The sequence below is a fragment of the Dipodomys merriami genome, unplaced genomic scaffold, assembly GCF_024711535.1.
Source record: "Dipodomys merriami isolate MVZ:Mamm:240054 unplaced genomic scaffold, mDipMer1.0.p SCAF_20, whole genome shotgun sequence".
In the NCBI taxonomy this organism is placed as follows: Eukaryota; Metazoa; Chordata; class Mammalia; order Rodentia; family Heteromyidae; genus Dipodomys; species Dipodomys merriami.
The window spans coordinates 20,305,372-20,326,366 of NW_027203382.1; positions in this window are offsets into that span (position 1 = coordinate 20,305,372).

Sequence of the window (20,995 nt, forward strand, 5' to 3'; positions counted from 1 at the left end):
CAAAGCAGACACTCTGAAAACATTACAGGATGGAATAGGAGAAACCCTAGGTCTCCTTGGCTCAGGTCGAAATTTTCTGAATAGAGACCCGGAAGCACAACAAATCAAAGAAAGGTTGGACAAATGGGATTGCATAAGATTGCAGAGCTTCTGCAGGGCAAATGACATAGCTGGCAAGATCAATAGAAAACCCACCGATCGGGAGAAGATCTTTACTAGCCATACAACGGACAAGGGTCTCATATCTAAAATATACTTGGAACTCAAAAAATTAAACCACCCAACAACAAATCCTCAAAGAAACAACTGCCCAATAAATAAGTGGGCGAAAGACTTAAAGAGAAGCTTCTCTGAAGAAGAAAGAAGGATGGCCAATAGACACATGAAGAAATGTTCAACATCCCTAGCCATAAAAGAAATGCAAATCAAAACAACATTGAGATATCACCTCACTCCAGTTAGAACAGCAAAAATCAAGAACTCCAATAACAACAGATGCTGGAGGGGATGTGGACAGAAAGGAACCCTACTTCATTGTTGGTGGGAATGTAAACTTGTTCAACCACTTTGGAAAGCAGTATGGAGGTTCCTCAAAAGACTTCACATAGATCTCCCCTATGATCCAGCAATCCCACTTTTGGGCATTTACCCAAATGTTTACAAACAAGACCACACTAAAGCTACCAGCACAACTATGTTTATTGCAGCATTATTTACCATAGCTAAGATATGGAACCAACCCAGATGCCCCTCAGTAGATGAATGGATCAAGAAAATGTGGTATATATACACAATGGAATTCTATGCCTCCATCAGAAAGAATGACATTTCCCCATTTGTTAGGAAATGGAAAGGTTTGGAAAAAATTATATTAAGTGAAGTAAGCCAGGCCCAAAGAAGCATAGGTCCCATGGTTTCCCTTATTTGCAATATCTAGTATAGGTATGAGTCAAGCCGAAAAGGTCAGATAATGTGATGCTAGGAAAATGAACCCTTAAATATGTATTTTAATGTTTTCGTTTCTTTCATGCATGTATTTCTAATGCATTTATAAGATTATTTCTTTGTTGCTTTGTATGTCCCTCCCCCACAGTGTAACCCCCGTTTTCACTATATTTGATGTCAGTATAACATGTGGAGTAGATGGGGACAAACAAGTCGTTTAAGGATTCAGGTGGACCTATTGCAACAATGAGAAGTACAAAATGTCATGTCAAAACCAGCTTTACAATGCCGGTGTGGGGGGGGGAGGGGGGTATAATTGGGTGGGGGGAGGGGGGTAAAATTGGGTGGGGGGAGGGGGGAGGCGGGGAAGGGAAGTGAAGGGTAAACAAAGGAGGAGGCTGCAATGCTTGGTAAGAAATGTATCCATTATCCTGCCCATGTAATTGTAGCCCCTTTGTACAGTATGTTCTCAAATAAAATAAAATACAATTTAAAAAAAAAAAAAAAAAAAAATTCTTTGGTTGCCCGGTACCAGTGACTCATGCCTATAATCCTAGCTACTTAGGAGGCTGAGACCTGAAGATTACAGTTTGAATTCAACCAGAACAGACAAAATTATGAGACTCTTGCCTCTAATTAACCAGAAGCTGAGGTATAGTTTAAGTGGTAGCATGTCAACCATGAGCTACTAAGTCAAGTGAGAGTACAAGGCCCTGGGTGCAAGCCCTGGTAATGTCAGAAAATAAAATACTTTTGCACCCTGAGTTTTAAGAGTGCAAAGGTTTCCTGAAGTCAAATATTTGAGGACAACCATATGATATTCTCCTTTCCCTCCCAATACATTATAATTCCTATATGTCAAAATAAAAAGAAGGAATTACAACTACAAACAATCTTTAAATTCTTGAATAATTTAAAATAGGCTAGAATATAACATCTTGAATGTTGGAATTTTGAATGAGTGCCAGAGTTGCAAACAGGTTTATGTTGGTTACTGAGGTTAATTTTATGTGTCAATTTGGAAGGGCCACAGTATCCAGATATTAGGTGAAACATTCTTCTGGATGTTTTGTGTCGATATTTTTAAAATGAGATTTACATTTAAATTAGTAAAGCAGATGGCCCTGAATAATGTCAGTGGGCCTCAGCTCATCAGTTGAAAGTCTGTACAAAACAAACAACCGACCTCTCCCATGCAGGAAGGATTTCTGCTAGAAAACTGCCTTCAGCTGTAACACCCCATTCCTGATCTCCAACTTTCTGACCCTCCAAATTTTGGGCTTGCAAGTTTCTGCAATCATCGGAATCAATTCCTCAATAGTCAATCTCCTTACCCTTACTCTCATACAAATACACATTCTGCTGGATCTGTTTCTCTGTAGAACTCTACCACAGAAGACCAGTGAATAACCGGTTAGGACATCAATACTGACGTCATACCACACAATTGCTTGTGTGTGGAATGAGGCCTGTCTGTGCTTGTTGAGTGGGAAAGCTTCAGTCTCAGAGTGGAAGGTAGGTAGGTAGGTAGATAGATAGATAGATAGATAGATAGATAGATAGATAGATAGATAGATAGATAGATAGATAGATAGATAGATAGATAGATAGATAGATAGATAATGCATCAGTTATTCTACATTCTATCAGAATCTCAGAGTGGCTGAGGCTGGGGAGAAAAAAAAAAGGAGGACAACTAATTGCTCAATCAGAAAAGTAACCAGGACCTCAACTAGGGAGCAAGCTGGGCAGGTGTGGAGGCTGAGCTATAGACATTGCCATTCCTAAACGTGCTTAGGGTTGGTTAGACGTGCATGCTTGTGCCCAGTGGTAATTAGGTAGAGTGCTACTTTTTAAAATTCAGTATGAATATGTTGGAACTCATTTCCTGGAGGATTCATCTGCTGAGGTATCTTAGACCCTTGGCCATCAGCCATAAAACGCACTTGACTGAGTATGATATAAATACCTTCCACTCCATTGATGTATTGATTTGTTTTCGTTTTGCTGTCTCTATGTACTATACACATCCATCTCCCAGCTAAGTTCCCAGAGAGCAAGACTGGCTTAGAGAAATTCTCTCTGAGCAGTGCAAGAGCTCAAAGAGAGGAAGTCTTGATGTTTATCCAGTACCTACAATGGTCCAGGCTTTTAAATATTAAGCTTATCCTTTCTTTACCACATTTCATGCAGGAGGAAAACTGAACTTTGTGTAGATTATATATGTAGTATATTATTTTTTAAAAGCATTACCTGTAATTTTTTGTCCTCTTGGTAAGTTAGGGGCTTACTTTTGGTTGGTTTGTCTCCTTGAAACTCTAATATGTCCTGTACTGAGACTGAGGTTGACCAAGGAGGGAAGGAGGAATATCAATCAGAAGAGGAAGGATGAGAATTCCCCAAAGAGAAAACTTAAAACATAAAGATGCTGAATAGTGTCGAATACAACCATTTCATCTTCTTTTGCCTCTAGTCTGGGCTAGGAATGAGCACTAGATCTAACTTGTCAGTACTTTTTATCACTACCCACAACAAGAATGTATTTTTAAAAATGAGTACCAGGAAACAGGAACGTGTGCTGTTTGGGAGATGGGTAGGTCGCAGGAAGGGAGGACAGGTGAAGGAAGAGAGAAGGGGTGGGAAAATGCAGTCATAATATCCAGTGTACATATGTGAAATGGAACCTGGTATAATAAGGGGATGGATGGGGTCGGGAAAAATGGGGGAGAATGACATAAGGGGCGATGTTGATCAAAGTACACTATACTCAGAACCTGACTCATTAAATTGAAACTCCTTTGTATAACTACTTAAAAATAATAAACAAATAAAAATGTAAAAGGAAATAACATTATGGCCAGTAAATACATAGTATGAATACACACACAAACATACACACATTCACGCATGCATCTATGTACATTTATACATAACTGCAACAGATCTCGTGGAACAATACTCTCTAATATTTTTATTCTGCTCTACTTCTTTAAAAAAAATGTTTGTTAGCCGGGCACCGGTGGCTCACACCTATAATCATAACTACTCAGGAGGCTGAGATCTGAGGATCACAGTTCAAACCCAACCCTGGGCAGGAAAGTCCGTGAGACTCTTATCTCCAGTAAACCACTGGAAAAATGGGAGTGGCGCTGTGGCTCAAGTGGTAGAGCACTTGCCTTGAGCTGAAGAGCTGAGGGACAGCACCCAGGACCAGAGTTCAAGCCTGCCCCATGATCGACCCAAAAAAAATGTTTATGGCCATTACATATTGAATTTATAATCGTTCATTCATGCTCATCCACCATGGAAATACCACAGGTTATAGGGAAGTTATTTTTTTACCCCTCTGAGTCATTTGCTCCAGGTCATGGTGGATCTTGAGAGTTACCCCACATTTGTTAAGTGTGCTCCGAGTGTGAATGAGCCTCAGGGACAAGTTCCACCTGATAATCAGAGGTACCCAAGATACAACTAATTCATCTCACCACTTCCTATTCAAGGAAGTTACACATTTCTCCCTTTTACTCTTGGGATTTCATCACTTTCAGCTACAAAGTGTTTCTTCCTAGACAAGTTATAGAACAATGGAGCTATAGGCAAAATGTGAAGAACTTTCAGCATCAACTATCAAAGGGAATAAAGGAAACAAGAGGCTCTTCCCCCTACAAAAGGAACTTCCTACTTAGATGTATATTTGTTTAGGGGAAAATATAACATATAACATGCACCACTTTCAAGAAGGCCTGGAGGCAAAAAGTATCTTCCCACTGGGTACCTAATCCCACAGGCAGCTAGACCAGACTCCACTAGGATGAAGATGAATTATCTCTTTACCAACTTGGTGCTCTACCTATATTCTGCACCTTTTTGGTAGTTTTTTCTGCCCTATTCATTTCATCCACTGCTTTCCTCTTCTTAATTTTAGTTTGGAGTAGATTTGTAACATTCAAAGAAAAACTCTCTTTCCACAAAGCAGGTTAGTTAGCTTTTCCTTGGAAAAAAAAGGTGGTCGCCCAGGGATCTGGCTTCCCATGAATCATTTGACTGGGTCAAAAGGCTCTTCCTTCTGCACATAGACTCCTCTTCCCATCTAATTATTTCTAGGCTGTGTTGGTCCTGCCGGGGAAGGTTTAGAATACACATAATTTGACATTTCTTCAGGACCTCCAGTTTTTTTTCTTAATGTATATTTTTATTGTAAAAATACTGTACAGAGGGGTTACAGTTACATTAGCAAGGTAATGAGTTCATTTCCTATTGAGCATTGTTACCTCCTCCTTTGTTTTTCCCCTACCATCCCTTCCCTCCCCACCTCCCCAACTCCTCCCCTCCCCACCCTCAAAGTTGTAAAGTTCATTTTCAACATACTGTCTTGTAAATCCTATTATTACAACGGGTCATCCTGAATCCTTATTTCAGCATTTTGTTATTTCCCTTCCCCTCCCCAAATTAGAAAATGTATATACAAGATGCAGGACACCAGAATCAAATACAGTGACAACAAGGATTGTACCATGGGGGAAGAACACACAAAGAAACAAAAAAGATCACATAGTACATTTTAAGTACATTAAAAAGAAGAGCAACAAAGATAAAACCCCTCATGTCCCTATCTTGGGGTTCATTTCACTTAGCATCAGGTTATATGGTCACTTATACATAGTTTTTTACCTCTTCTGCTTAGGACCTCTAGATTTTTGTTTGGCTATCTTGCTTGGATTCTTTTCATTCTCCAGCTAGAATAGGGAAGGAGATTGGCAGACACTAAAAACTCATGATCCACCAGCCCTCTGCAAATCTGACCTTAATCTGTACTTTCTCACTCTGTCTTTGAACTCCAGTGACTCTGGTCTTACCGTTTTTTTGAATCATAGAACTTTTTCCTGCCTTAGACCCTTTGCATATTCGGTTTCTCTTCCCATGAAGCATTTTCCTTGTTTCCTCATATAGGTAGCTCCTTTTCTTCATGCGGCTTAGTTTAAATACGTCATTCTCAAGGAGACTGCCTTCAGGTATATCCTCTAAAATAAGTCTCTCTTGTTATTCTCTGTCATGGCCCTTGTTTCTTGCATGATACTAAGCACTCTTTATTAATAGTTTACTTGTCTTTTCTTCCACTATAATGAATGTGTCCAAAAGACATTATTATCTTATAAAACAGATTGTGGTATCCTCATTTAACATATTTTTTTTTTAAAACCTCATTTGTCATATAATTAAGATACTGTTGATTAAGTTACTGTTGGTAAGTTCTAAGAGTGAGCTCTTTGCCAGGTTCTTGTTTTCACCAACTGACTTTATTCATTTGATCATAATTTGATCATAATTCACTAGTTCGTTTATTCAGTTAGTATTTATTGAGAACTTAGTTACTTGGCACCAGACATTGTGTTGTTGGGGAGAAAGGTTCTCACTTATTTCATTGCAACTTAAACCAAGCCAGAATGATGCTGTGAAGTGAATTTTTCCCCTAAGACCCTTCACAATTTCAAATTCTTTTTTGTATTAAGCCTGAGTTATATATATGAAGAACAAACTCTCTAACCTATAATTGAGTCATTCCTTCCCTTTCCCAGCTGTATCTTTTACTGCTCTTCTCCAACCCCTAGCTCCAATGGCTAACTGCAGAGGCTCTTCCACATGACAGTAGCAACAACAGAAGAATCCTAGACTTGGTTTTAATGTTCATTTTCTCTCTCTCTCTCCCCACTCCCTTTGTATATGGGAACATGAACATACGGAGAGAGAGAGGGAGACACACACACATACATACTCACAACACACATACACACACACACACACACACAAACACAGAAAGACAGAAAGACAGAGAGAGATACCTGGAAAATCACTGATGACAATGATTCTAGGTTGCTCATAAAGATTTCTTTTTTTTTAAATTTAATTTAATTTTATTTGTGAACATACTGTACAGAGGAGTTACAATTACATGGGCAGGATAATGCGTACATTTCTTACCAAGCATTGCAGCCTCCTCCTGTGTTTACCCTTCACATCCCTTCCCAGCCTCCCCCCTCCCCCCCAATCCCAATCCTTCTCCTTCCCCCCAATTTCCCCCCCCCCCAGCACCGGCTCATAAAGATTTCTAACATCTCCAGACAGGCTTTTGCTCCTACCTGCTGGATTAAGGTTTTTCTAATTGCCGTCTCAGCCCAGGTGCTAGAATCAAGGGTTGATCTGGCCCGGTTTCTTGAGGGCAGGACTCTACGGAGAAACCTTGCCTGCTTAGGTCACATTGTGGTTAGCAGTGTCAACAATGGCATGAACTAGACTCTCTATAAGGATGCTGAATGTCTACAGAGTCCTGAAAATGAAAATATCAGGAGCTACAAACCCTCGCGTTCTAAGAAAAGGCTCTTCTCTGCATGAGACAGAACCTTGAGTTCATACCTAAAAGAAAGGCCGGAAGGAAGAGAATTTGAATCTTTGTAGTTTGTGTTGCTGTTATAGATTCTTATTATGTTTCTTCTTTTAATTTTGTGGCACATCAGGCTTGGTTTTATTTTATTTTTTGTTGAAAAATAGCATGAACAAAGGACTAAGAGAATAATGTCTTCTGCTTAAGGAAACTTGCAGTTGATTGTTTTCTAAATGTTTATGCTTCAGTTTCTTCATCTATAAAATGGGGAATTAACAAAATTAATGAGGCTTTGTCTTTCCTAAAATGTCTTATAGGATAGGTGCTGTGCAAGTAATATGCTATGGAATGATAGCATTACGTTAGTGTTTATAACCATAATTTGAATTTTTCATTAATTAGAATTAATCTTGTTTGTAAGAAAAACACCTTTCCAATTAAATCATTGGTGTGCAACTTTGGGTAGCTGATCCTTTTACCTTTAGTAAAATGGATTCCTACTCTGTGTTGAGTAAATTCTTAATTTGCATCTTCTTTTGGCCAGTTTCAATGAAGTGGTCTCATCTTTTATTTAGTCCCCAAGTATTTTCATTCATACTAGAAAATATTTCTTGGATATTATGCACCTTCCCATTATTGAAAATCACTTTGCAGCTGAAGGTTAATAACTATTTATTCTAGGTAACATTACAATGTGCTTTACGATTTTAAAGTAAAAACAAATAACCTTTTATTAATCTACTTTTGTGAATCAGATTTTGTTTTTATCCTGGATGCAGGATGATGATCCTTTTCCTTATGAATGAAAATTATCTTGAGCATCATATGCCCCAAATTGTACCAAATTATTACAAAGCAATGTAATTTGTAACTAAATAGCCACCTGTTTCTAAAATTGAGCTATGTAATTAATGCTACTTCCCCACTGTTAAGCCTGCTATCCCTCAGAAAATTCTTTCCTTTCCAAAAGAAAAGTTTTTTGACAGTCCCAGATATGTCTTGAATCTGAGCCTCAGTTATTTTCTAAACAGTGTTAATCACCGAAATCAGATGCATGAAAATATGTAAACTGATGCATTAATTTGTGCCTTTCTAAGTGGTATTGCTAAAATTAGCAGCTAAAAAAAGGTCAGCCTCATTGTGTCCAGACCTTGTTGAGATCTATTTACTCCTGTGAATGGCATTGGCATACTTTGAACTCAGACCCATTTGGCTTTGTAGCCCATGATTCTAGAATCATCCAGGTTGATTTGTTCTGATTCATAGAGGCTTTCAAATAAAAGAAAAATAATTAGGTTATTCCTCCTCCACCCTTTTGAAAGGATGCCCCCAAATAATTCAAGGAAAGGTACCCTTTCTCCTGTGTGAAGATCTTCATGTTGTCCAGGTGCCATAGAAAGCTCATTAGAATTCTGGGGGCAGGTTTCGAAATAATATTTAAACCGTGTAGTCAATAACTGTTTCATCAGGAAGTTCTTAGTAAATATCTTCCATTCCCATTACTTGAACTAAGTTCTCCATGGTATCTCTAAATCTTAGAGTGGAATTTAGATCTAGTCTGAACAAAGTCACTCTTCACCCCTCAAATAATGTACCTACAAATAATCTACCTATGGTCAGGAGGAGCAGAACTAAGGAAGTGGAAAAACCTCCCATGCTCCTGAGTTGGGAAGACTAACATCGTGAAAATGGCAATACTGCCAAAGGCTGTCTACAAAGTCAATGCAATACCCATCAATATCCCAACCTCATTCTTCAATGAAATAGAAGAAGCAATCCAAAAATTCATATGGAACAATAAAAGACCCCAAATAGCAAAAACAATCCTTAGCAGAAAGAACAGTGCTGGAGGAATATCAATACCAAACTTCAAACTCTACTACAAAGCCATAGTAATCAAAACAGCTTGGTACTGGCACAAGAACAGACCTGAGAACCAATGGAATAGAATGGAAGACCCAGAAATGAACCCACAGACCTATAGCCACCTAATCTTCAATAAGGGAGCTAAAAAAATAGAATGGAAGAAAGACAGCCTCTTCAGTAAATGGTGCTGGCAAAATTGGTTAAATACCTGTAGGTTGTTGAATATGATAATGGTCTGCGTGGCCAGTCATCAAATAAAGATCCTTCATCCATTCTTTCTTTGTAGATACCTATGAGATGATGTGGACCTGAGGTTAACTCACTCAAGTATTTAACACAGTACCTGACATGTACATGTTTAGCACATGAGACTGTTTATTTTCTTATTCCTTTAAAGGATTTGAGTTGTGGGAAAGCTAGGAAAAAATTTGGCAAAAACCTGAACTATACATCTAGGCAAAAGATCTTCAGCTCTGTTTTCCTATTAGAGAACAGAGAGTCCTGGCATATATGTCCCTCTTGCCTGAAAGTGTTCCAACTTTCAAGTTCTGCTGGCTGTCATCCAACTACACTAGACTTAACATGGGGGAAAGAAAGAAGTACTGAATATAAAACAGCCCCACTGCAAAGTCTAGGGTGTGGATAATCAGAGCTCTTCAAAAACTGTTGGAAGATAAGTTGACAAATGAGAAACTGTGAGCAGTAAGTTCCTGCAATATGAGAAGCAAAGAGGAATTATTGGATGAATACCATTAGGGATACCCTCACAATACTTGCTGTATAGTCTTTACAGTCAGCTGCAAGTCATTTATAAAACACCAAATGGAGTAAGATATAATTCGCCTAAACAAATAAAAACCAGTTTGTAATGTAACATTTGCTTAGGTTTTAGTAAAGGAGATCCAGAAAAGCTCTGTACTACATACAAACCCATAACCCCTATACGCTACACGGGCTTCTCTTCCCAGTGACACACCTGATCTCTTTTCCTCTTTTTATTTTCTCTCCTCTGTAGTGTCATGCTCATTCTTCACGATTCAATCTTTCTCCGGTCTCTGACAATTGATTTATGAACAGCCTTTTCACCAAACTTCAACTTCCCCAAACTTGCATAGCCATATACAGGTTTTAACAAGGATCTGAGAGATGCTGAGACCAACTCTCCCTCCTTTTCTAGGAAGATTCCATCTAAACAGGACACCAGCAGCAAGCCTGCTCCTACTTCATAGCAGGTAAATGGGAGTCTATTTACAAAGGAGTTCTCACACCTGCTGGCAAGCATCTTCTTTCTATGTTACATATATCTGATTATTTGAAAAGTAATTTTGTGTTCTTATTGTATTTAATTACATAGATTCTGATGCATCTATTTCTTGGATAACTATAGGTCTTTTATATGTCAGGCAATGGACTGGGGATACTAGCCTGTACCTCAGGAAACTTAATGTTTAGAGGGAAAGAAGAGCAAGCATATAAACATTTCAGCATAAGCCCTTCGTGTGATATTGGGGTATATGCTAATTGGTATGAGAACATATTGAAGAGTTAGCCTATATGCTTGACATGAGGCAAGTCTAGGAAGGCTTTCTGGAGAAAGGTTCCTTAGCAGCAGTCAGTCAGGTGGATGGTATTGGAGCAGGGAGTGTGCAGAGACAAAACTACAGGAAGAAAAAGCATATTCCAGCGCTTGGGGGAGCATAGCCAGTGCTAGGCTACCTGAATTCAATGGGCTAAAGAAACAAATGGAAAATGAGGAGATAAGAGAAAGAAGCGGGCTGGGAAGGTGGCTCAGTGGTAGAGCGCTTGCCTTGCATACCTGAGGCCCTGGGTTCGATTCCTCAGCACCACATAAGCAGAAAAAAAAAAGCCGGAAGTGGCGCTGTGGCTCAAGTGGTAGAGCGCTAGCCTTGAGCTGAAGAGCTGAGGGACAGCGCCCAGGCCCGGAGTTCAGGACCCACGACCCGAGCCAAAAAAAAAAAAAAAAACATGGCCTTTCATAAACAGCTTAGAGGACTATGCAAAAAAATTACAGTTGGTCAAGATTAATTAAATAAGCCTCACACAGTGCGAACAAAGGATAGTCGTAGAAGAGGATCACAAGGGCTCCGTGGCTATGTACATATGATCATTATAAAATGATGCTTGTCAAAATGACCTCCAAGAAGTAGAAACAAGAGGTTTTTTTTATTGTACTATTTCTGGTTATTTTTTTTCTTTTTAGGTTTTTTTTCCTCCCCTTTGTCGCTGTTTTTGATTTCTGTACCCTTTGTCCTGTATGTAAATTTATCTGATTTGGGGAGTGGAAGGGGAAGCACAGAAATGGTGGGACAAAGGGTGGACCAATTCAGCAGTGACACTCACTAGATACTACATTGGAAATGAACTATACAACTTGGGAGTATGGTGACTGGGAAAGAAAAAACTGGGAGAAAATGAAGGAGTGGTGACATTGTTCAAAAAGAAATGTACTCATGACCTGACTTATGTAACTGTGCCCCCTCCATACATCACCCTTACAATTTAAAAAAATGTTATGTGGACAAGTTGGAGCTACGAATTTGCTTTTCCTAAAGTTAGTAGCTGAGATTTTGAGCAGACTAGTAGCAGATTTGGATTTTGATTCTCTACTGTAGTTTCACTGGATGCAATACAAACCAAACCAAAACAGAGTATCTATGCAGCAAACGCCAAGTTTGGGTTAGGTACAAAGTGCTGCCAGCCTCAAGGGGCCAGGTACCTCCTGTGCTCTGGGAGCCAGAAAAGCTGGTCTGGATAGCAAGGGGTTGCCCAGCAGGGCCAATGCCCACCTCTTGATTGCGTTGGTTCTATTCCAAAGAATAGCCTTTCCTTCTTGCAAACTTTGAAGACAGTATTACTCAAGCACCTTCCAAAACCACAGTCCCATTTATTATTTATCTGATGCTGCTGATGGCCCTCTTTCTGGTCAGGCCTATGTATGAATCTGAAGGAATTTTAGAGGCTGAATGATAAGTTCCTTGAAAGAATTAGTATAAATGTTTAATTTCAAGGAAAAGAATCAACTACAATACTAATGCTAAGTGCCTTAAACTAATTTAGAGTTATTTTCTGCATAATTTACAATACCCCCCAAATCCTCAATCCCCCAAAATATTAAAGACTAAAGTTTGTGTAATTATTAGTTAATTTAGCTTGTTTTCACAGAATACATTGTATTCATAAACTGCTTTGTTGAATGGTAAATCCTTTGTACAAATACTTACCCACAATAGTAAAAAATTTTAAATAAAATGAATATAAAAAATCGAACAAACTAATAAACTAATAAAATTTAAAATTTTTAACCTATAAATAAAACTTATATTTACATGATAAATATAAGTTATTTAAAATAATTTATATTTAAAATAAATATAATAAATGTACTTAAGTTTAAGTAAAATTAATATTTATAAATATAATGAAGTATGTCATAAGGATTTTGGTATGTAAAAAAGAAAGGTAATTTGATAGAAATGCATGTCAAATTTTAGTTTGTCTACAAAATTGTTGTTTTTTTTTTGGGGGGGGGTCCGGTCGTGGGGCCTGAACTCTGGGCATGGGTGCTGTCCCTCAGCTCTTCAGCTCAAGGCTAGCACTCTACCACTTGAGCCACAGCGCCACTTCCGGCTTTTTTCTTTTTGCTTATGTGGTGCTGAGGAATCGAACCCAGGGCCTCACGCATGCAAGGCAAGCGCTCTACCGCTGAGCCACCTTCCCAGCCCTGTCTACAAAATTGTTAAAACAGCAATTAAAATGTTTGGGGACTTACTATGTACTAAGTGCATTTTTTGTGTTTTTTTGTCATTTATTATTCTAAAAAATCTTGTTAACTGCATATTAGTAATTACTACCCCCATTCTACCAATAACTTGCCTAAAACCATGCAGTTGCTAAACAGAAGGGCTCAAATTTGAATCCAAGACTGTCTACATAGCTTATTGTATTTCTTATTGTGGAATGTCCTCTCTTTAGTGATTTCAGGGAATCCAGTCCCTTCCCTTGGTTGGTGGGGACAGCTCCAGTATAAACATGTAAGTAGGAGAATTGTATATAAATGATAACATACTAATGATCCAGTAAGTGACTCAATTATATGTTGAAAATTAACCTCTATAGCTTTCCTCTATTTAAGACTGTTTCCTTTATTAGAGGCTATAGCATATGATCTGAAATTCTTGCCAACTTGTAGGTCATTATTGATTAAGCAAGACTCAAGATGTCTCCTATACCAATTGTTTTCAGTTATGAGAAGACATTTTTCTCTGGTGGAAGGAGTTTAGTATATTGGTAAAGAGAATGCTGGCTTTGAATTCCAGCTTTGCCATTTACTAGCTGTTCAGGCTTAAATACATTAACATTCCCAGAAATGCTTCCTCTACCTTACATGGCACCATACACCCCGCTCAGTCTTCCTGAATAAATATCTGATTATAAGGTTGACAATTGATTCTGGTGGTGATGATTAGGGGGAAGGCTTCACTGGCTCACACTCCCTTCTTTAAATGTGTCTATTAGAATCAGATGCCCACTTGGCTCTGTTTCACACTCAGCACCAGGTGGCTTTTTAGTAACAGGTCATTAGCTAGCCTGTTGGAATCCTCGGTCAGTTCACTCCTGTTCACAGGCCTGACTATTGACTTGACTGAGTGCCACAGACTCAAAGGCAGTATCTGCTTTTAGAGCCCAGGAAACAGGTTGGTTTTTAGGCACAGTGCCAAGGATCTGAGTTCAGTACACACTTTAACTCCCACAAATAAATTTATCCCTGTGTTTACTGGTAATGCAAACCATGAAAGCATTCTTCTATAGGGTAGCACTCTCGTTCCTCAATTCTACCACCTTCTAATGCTGTTTTCTTACCAGGTAGACTACTGAGAGATCCCATTCACATTTGGTAAGAAGTAATTATTTTGGCGAGTTTTGTTGTTGTTTAATTTCTGGTGCTGGGAATCAGACCCATCCTAATTAGTGTTTTGACTACCATGTGTATATCTAAAATGTTTTACTTTCCATGTAATCACTATGATACATGTCTTTGTACAATAAGAATTTCCAAAAAAGTAGATATATAGGTGCCATAGTTTATATGTAAAGAAAATTCCATGAACCAATACTGTCCATGTAGAATTATTTTCTACTACTAATGAAGGACTTAAAGCCACATAATAAAGGTCACTCTATAGTAACAAATATCACAGACAGAAAGAGTACCCACCAAATAATGCCAGTGCAGACAGAATCATGCTGACACAAACAGCAAGGAAACATCAGGGATGAATAAAAGTCTATTATATTTCACACCATGGCTCTTCACCCCTTCTTTATTCAAATACTGAAAAAATAGTGTTGAAGAATGAAACTTAAGTTAATTGCAGTTCAATAATTCTAGTAATGATGTGGCTGTAGCTAGTTTCCATTTCTTCTCGAATTCTATTGTAAATCATTCACTTGTTTTAGTGTTAAGCATCTACCACATGTGAAACTGTGTTAGGGACTATTTCATTAAGGATCTTGTGATCTGGTGAAAGAGTCCTTGTGCTCTCATATGACAAAGAATGTAGTGACAAGGTCAAATTTCTTTGCAACAGAACTGAAGGAACATCCAGATTATTTTATTTTGCTAGAACTCTACTTAGTAGACTTGCAATAAATAACTTATTGGCCAAAGTTGGGAGTTTCTTTGTTCTAATGAGGTTTTCATCATGATGGTATTTATTATAAGGGGATCTGAACTGTAATATAATACAATTACAATCATAAATATAATTACCAGTGTGTAAGTGCTGAGGGAATACAGCAGAGGAGATTAATTAGAGACAGGTGGTTCTAGGACTCCTCCAAGGGCTTCCGATTGATTCAGGGGAAGATCTTGGTTCTTACCAGACTTCTCTTTGCTCCCAAAGGACTGTCCTCCACTCCAAGCTCATAATAAACAAGAGGGTCTTTTCATCTGCACCCAAATCAGAAAGGTCATTTGGTTCCAACTTTAAGAGTCTCACCAAATTTCTTCAGCCACCATTACCAGAGAATGTGTGCAATCCATTAAAGAACTTACCTTTTGAGACCTTTGGTGATGGCTCTAGATATAAAAATAGCTTTTAAAATGAAGTGATATCTAGAAGGCTAGGGAGGAAAAGTCACAAAACTATGTTGGGAGAAGTATGCTTCATAATGGACTCTTACATTATGAAACATTAATAGGGTCTGATACAGCTGTCATTAAAACAACATGGTCGCTCTTCTCTGATGGGTCATATATAAGGTCTCTTGTCAGAGCATGGATGTCAACACTCCACATCCTTTTTGTCTTCCTGGATATCTACGCATTTCACAGTCGTTCAGAAGAAATCTCCTAATATGAGCCAAACGGTCAACAACTGGGTCTAACGCTTGTTTTTGCAGTTTGGATGGATGGAAACAGTATGGTGATCCTAAAGACCAGTTAAAAACTAACCCAGGGAAATAAAGTGTTCACTAAGTTTCGTTGTGTACTCTCCACACTCTGAACTTCAAGTTTAGATTTGTTGCTTATACACAACAATTAGAAGTTCCCAGGCAACCTTGCTAGACTTCCCTTGACCTTGAAGTTATTTCTTTTCTTTTTCTTTTTATTATTTTCTTGTCTGGGGCTGAGACTCAAACTTGGTATCTGACGCTTTTGCTCATAGGCAGGCACCCTGCCTGCAATCCAATCTTCAAGTTACTTTAGTCCATCAAGGCATATTTAATTGCCACCAATGAGAAGTAGAAACAAAACTACTCAAAACACAATTTAAAACAGAAATGAGAATTTTGTTAGGCTTTAACCCCCAAGGTTAGATACAATCAAGTATAACATGTTGGCCATTAACTTTTAGGAACACTAGTCCCAACTTCAGCTTGACCATGGCTCCCAGCAATCCCAAGTAAGTCAATTAAACCATCTTCTCCTCAGTTTCCCACCTTGGCTCCTTTTAACATGCATGCCAAGGCCTTACAGACAATTATTTTTAAATTACCAGTTTCCAAGCATCTGAGTGGGTAATCATTTTACAGGAATAAAGAACAGAAACTTTTTTTTTAAAGCAAACTTCTTGCTCAGGTTGGTATTATATCAGTACCAAATTACAGTTTGTGGCTATGTAGAGTTGGAAATCTGCAGTCAAGCAAAAGTGAAGTCCCAATAATCTGCTTTGTTAAATCGCAGAAAAGCAAAAGCTACTTGTCATGTTTCTAAATAACTGGAAAGATGAGCAGGCTGAAACAAGCAGCTAGGAAAACCTTAGGCAGGATGTAACAGAGCCACAGGGTTAACAGGAGACAGTAAGGGTGAAGTGGGATCTATAGCTTCATAAAGTGGCTAATTGTCATCACGTGATGATGATTATTTCTTAAATATTCACTGCAAGACTGACTATATACATATTATACACATGACTATGGGAAAGTCATAGGAAAAGGAAGACAGGGGAAATGAAAGCTCTGGGAGTCCTTGCATTATGAAAAATGACCAACAATCTGTTCTTTAAAAGCTTCAGAAACAATATTTCAACATTGTTTTCTAGCCCCAGCTACCAGCAGAAACCCCCTCCCCCCAGAAGGAAACTCTAACTGTGTTCCTATATAGACAACAGAGAAGGAAACTGCTTAAAGTAGCTGTCACCTTCAGAACAACAGACAAGCCACAGAGCATTTCACCCTGAAGGTTGAATGTGGATCACACAAAACCTTTGCTTGGTCATTTTTTTAGGTGTTTTAATAATGCTGATGCAAAATAAGAGTAAAATTACAGGTGCCAGTTCCCATTGTAGAATGCTGATAAACAACTTACCATTTTGCAGTGGCTGGTCACATCTGGAGCCTTTTGGGATGCAAAAGTACTGGAAGGATTATTGCAAAACTTAAAGACACTTTTGCTGCCATTACTTTGTTTTTAACCTAAATTAGTCGGGTTTTGTGGGGGGAGGGTTTTTTTTTAGGGAGTTGTGATGCTTATATCACAAAACTATTTAAACACTAATCAAATAGTAAAATGGAAAAGCAGGTTTAGAATAGTTGCTGGAAAACTTTCCCAGACTGACCTGAAATAAACAGAAGCTGGTATAAAACTATGGAGTGATGGATTATAGTTTTTAATTTCGTAAGCTGTAAAATTCCTCAGTTTGAACAACCTGCTTAAACTTGATTTGTTAATAACCTCTCTTACAATATTCAAGCAGGGTGTAATGTACAGTGCAAAGATCATTGTTAATGGAAAGGCATTGTTCTCATTCTTTATGGGGTTATAGTTTTCTACGAAGAATATAATGTATTAGTACCTATTTGATATTTTTACTTATTTTTAATAAAATTCTTTTAGTATAAGTATTTCTTGATAGGTATTTCTTGTTTTATGATTATTTGGCCTGGCACCAAAACTAGACATGAATATGGAGAGAGTCTGGGTCTTATACTTCATGCTTGTTGTATGTTTCCCTTTAGGTTGCTTGAGGAATAATTATGCATGTTAATATTCATGATCCCTTTGCTCTCTTCTCTGTTGGGGCCTCTCTGTTAAAAATATACAATTCTTAATTCAGCGCAAATTTATCTTAGCCATTAAAGTCTGGCTTCCAGGAGAGTCCTTACTGTCTCACATAGAAAATCAGACATTTTAATGAATGCACATGCTTTTTTTCATCACTGTACATAGAGTGACAAGGCCGGGGATGTATTGAAACGATTTGGTTGGACTTACGGTTGTCCTCCAGAAATCATTTCCTCTGATATCATGCAGTGAATTTCTCACAGGGCTTCCTTGTCAAGAAGATTCCTCTTTTAAGCTAGATAATAACTTATGGAGCTTAATAGATTTTATTACTGAACACTGAAGCAAGGTGCCCAGTATGTGAAGCATGCTAGCTATCTTCATACAGGTGAACAGAGATACTCTACAAGTTGATCTTGAATCTATTTGATGTAAAACAAAAAAACAAAAAACAACAGTCCTGGCTGTGTTCTGCAAGTGCATGTAGACACAAGCAGACACTGGCTTGGACATGTATTAGCTATTACTTCACTGCCAAAGTAATCTGTCGAAAAAAAATGTATATCCAAATAAAAAGCTGTCTTTGAGAGCTTTCTTCACCTCTAGCCTGGCTGTTTGAATGTGTCCCCTGACATTCATACATTGAAATTCCAACCTCCAAGATGGAGCCTTTAGGATGTTTATCTGAGAGCAAGTCCCTCACAGGTAGGGTTAATGCCCTAATTAGTGCCCCCTTTAATATGGGAGTGCTAGAGAGCAAATTTGACCCTTCTACTTTGTGAGAACACAAGAAGACTTCATAGAAGAGGAAGCCAACTCTCATCAAAACACCAAATCTTCCAGCACCTTGATCTTGGGGTTTTCCAGCTTCTAGTTTTATGAGGAATTACGTTTTTACAAGTTACCCTATCTAGGGTATTTTGTTTTCGTGCCCTGAATAGACTAAGACACTTTTGCCTAAAGCTTTATTTTAAGCTTTATATTTATTACCCCTTTGGGAAGAGGCAGTCCTCGGGGTCCCCTACTTCTGAGGTAGGAGATCTACCACTAAGCCATGCTTCCAGTCCTTTAGTGCACTGACTAGTTTTAAGGTAGGCACCAACTGCCCAGAACGGATGATAAGCACATGCCATCATGCTTAGCTTCTTTTCCTTGAGATGGAGTTTTACAGACTTTTCTATGAAATCTGGTCTGAAACTGAGTCTTCCCACCTTAGCCTCCCACATAGCTTTAGGAGAGCAGGCTCATACTTCTGTGCTGGGCTATGGGTTGAGAAAGGATCTTGCAAACTTTTCCGTCTGGTCTGACCTCAAAAAGAGCTTTCTGTTTTCTTTCAAATTTGTTTATTAACTTGGAGTGATATTCTGTGGTGACTACAAAACATAAAGTTCATATGGTAAGTAAGGAGAAAGGTCAGATTAACATTTGTTGAGTATCTAATGTGCCAAGATCTTTCCATTTTTTTCTATTTTTTTCCTGACAACAAACTGAAAGGGAAATATTACAACTTGTAATTATAGATGAGGAAACTGAGACATAATGACATTAAATAACTTGGCCAAATTCATAGAACTCATCTTTCCAGGAGCCAGAACTTGAGTCTGTGTTTAGCTGTAAAATATATGTGATTTCCTCTGTGCTGCCTTCTAAGGATTCTTAAATTTCATATACGGAGGACCAGAGGGAAAGAATTCCTCCAGAAGAAAATACCTGATATTGTTTTAAATACATTTTTCAAAAATGGAGTTGGTGAATCTGTGTGATACAAATTCAAGCCTGTCTTTGTGTCATCTGTGTTCCAATCTGCAGTTATTTTGAAAAGCTTATCTGGAAAGTTTCATCGTGGTAGTTACAAAGGACAGTTGGAAACTTCTGTTGTTGGTGCAATAAAATCTACAGTGTTCTTGGTAACGACCTTTTCAATTGTGGTATTATTGTTTTAGCTGAAGCTCTACTGGTTGTCAGGAAGAGAAAGCCACTCAAGGGAAGTTTATTGTAAGGCTAAAATGGACTGTCTCGGCCATCCACAGTGGGAGAAAAATCAACGTATGGCCAATGAACTGGATTAAGGAGAGGTACTTCCCCTGTCTGTCTCCCCTGCCACTGTGACTTACTTTTTGTTTTCTCTGTATGATTGCCTCATTCTCCATTGTTTTCTGCCTATTCATCAGCACGCTCGTGGTTGAAAGTATTTACCATAGATCCCAGTTTCTCATAATTATTGCCATTTGAAAATACATTTTTTAAGGGGGAGAATGGAGGGTGAGGAGGGAAGTTATAGAAGGGACTAAGATAAGAACACTTTTGAGTCTCTCTAATTTCTAGAGAAAAAAATCAGATTCCTAATTAAGTATCTTTGGTAAGGTGTCTATCTCTGGCACACCAGTGTGGGCATGGTTACTATGTCTATCTACTCAGCAAGGTAATAAGTATGGGTAATTCCTCGAGGCAGAACCTCTGAGTAACACAGGTGTTTCAAATACATCTCCACCCATAAAAAGCATATGACTACATGTTCAAATACTCTCAGGTAATTTCCTCTGATCTTGAATCATTTATTCCCATTGCATTTAATGAAACTATGACTAATTGGGTGAATGACTTGCCCAAGATCATTTGACCAAATAAACTAGAGACCAAAGATAAGATATCTACTATATTTGGTTTTTCTACCATATCAGGCTACCTCTTTCTCCATGGAAATACATACAATTTATAGAAGGAAGGTTTGGTTTTGTCAGAAACCTACTGTTTAATTAACACTTAGCATTCATGAATGAATTTGTTAATTTGAAACTCAGTGGGTCTTGGCTTCTCTTCATAAAACCACATTTTTGTATTGTACCTAAAGATTTATAGTATACCCTATTAGAAGCTTATGAATACACTTTTAAAAATTGAGATGGTATGAACTTAAAGGAGGTATTAATAACATGAAAAGAATAGTTGAATAGATTATTTTGGACTAGAGGGTAATTGTAGCATAACTTTGTACAGATATTAGAATATGTCTTTTCAAATGTCATACAACAATTTTGTGGACTGAAATACTTTGGTTAAAGGAGAAACAGGTTTCATAAATGTGAGAATGTCCTGCAAGGCCACCTTTAAAATGCATGGAGAAATGAATCCCTAGTCAGATCTATACTCAAACACATGCATATATGCCAGTATTTTCAATGGCTCCTACACCTCACACTAAAAATCAAGAAATAAAAATAGTTGGAGTTATCTTCTTTGCCCAGGGATAATGCAATTTCCCTGTACTTAATTCTGTC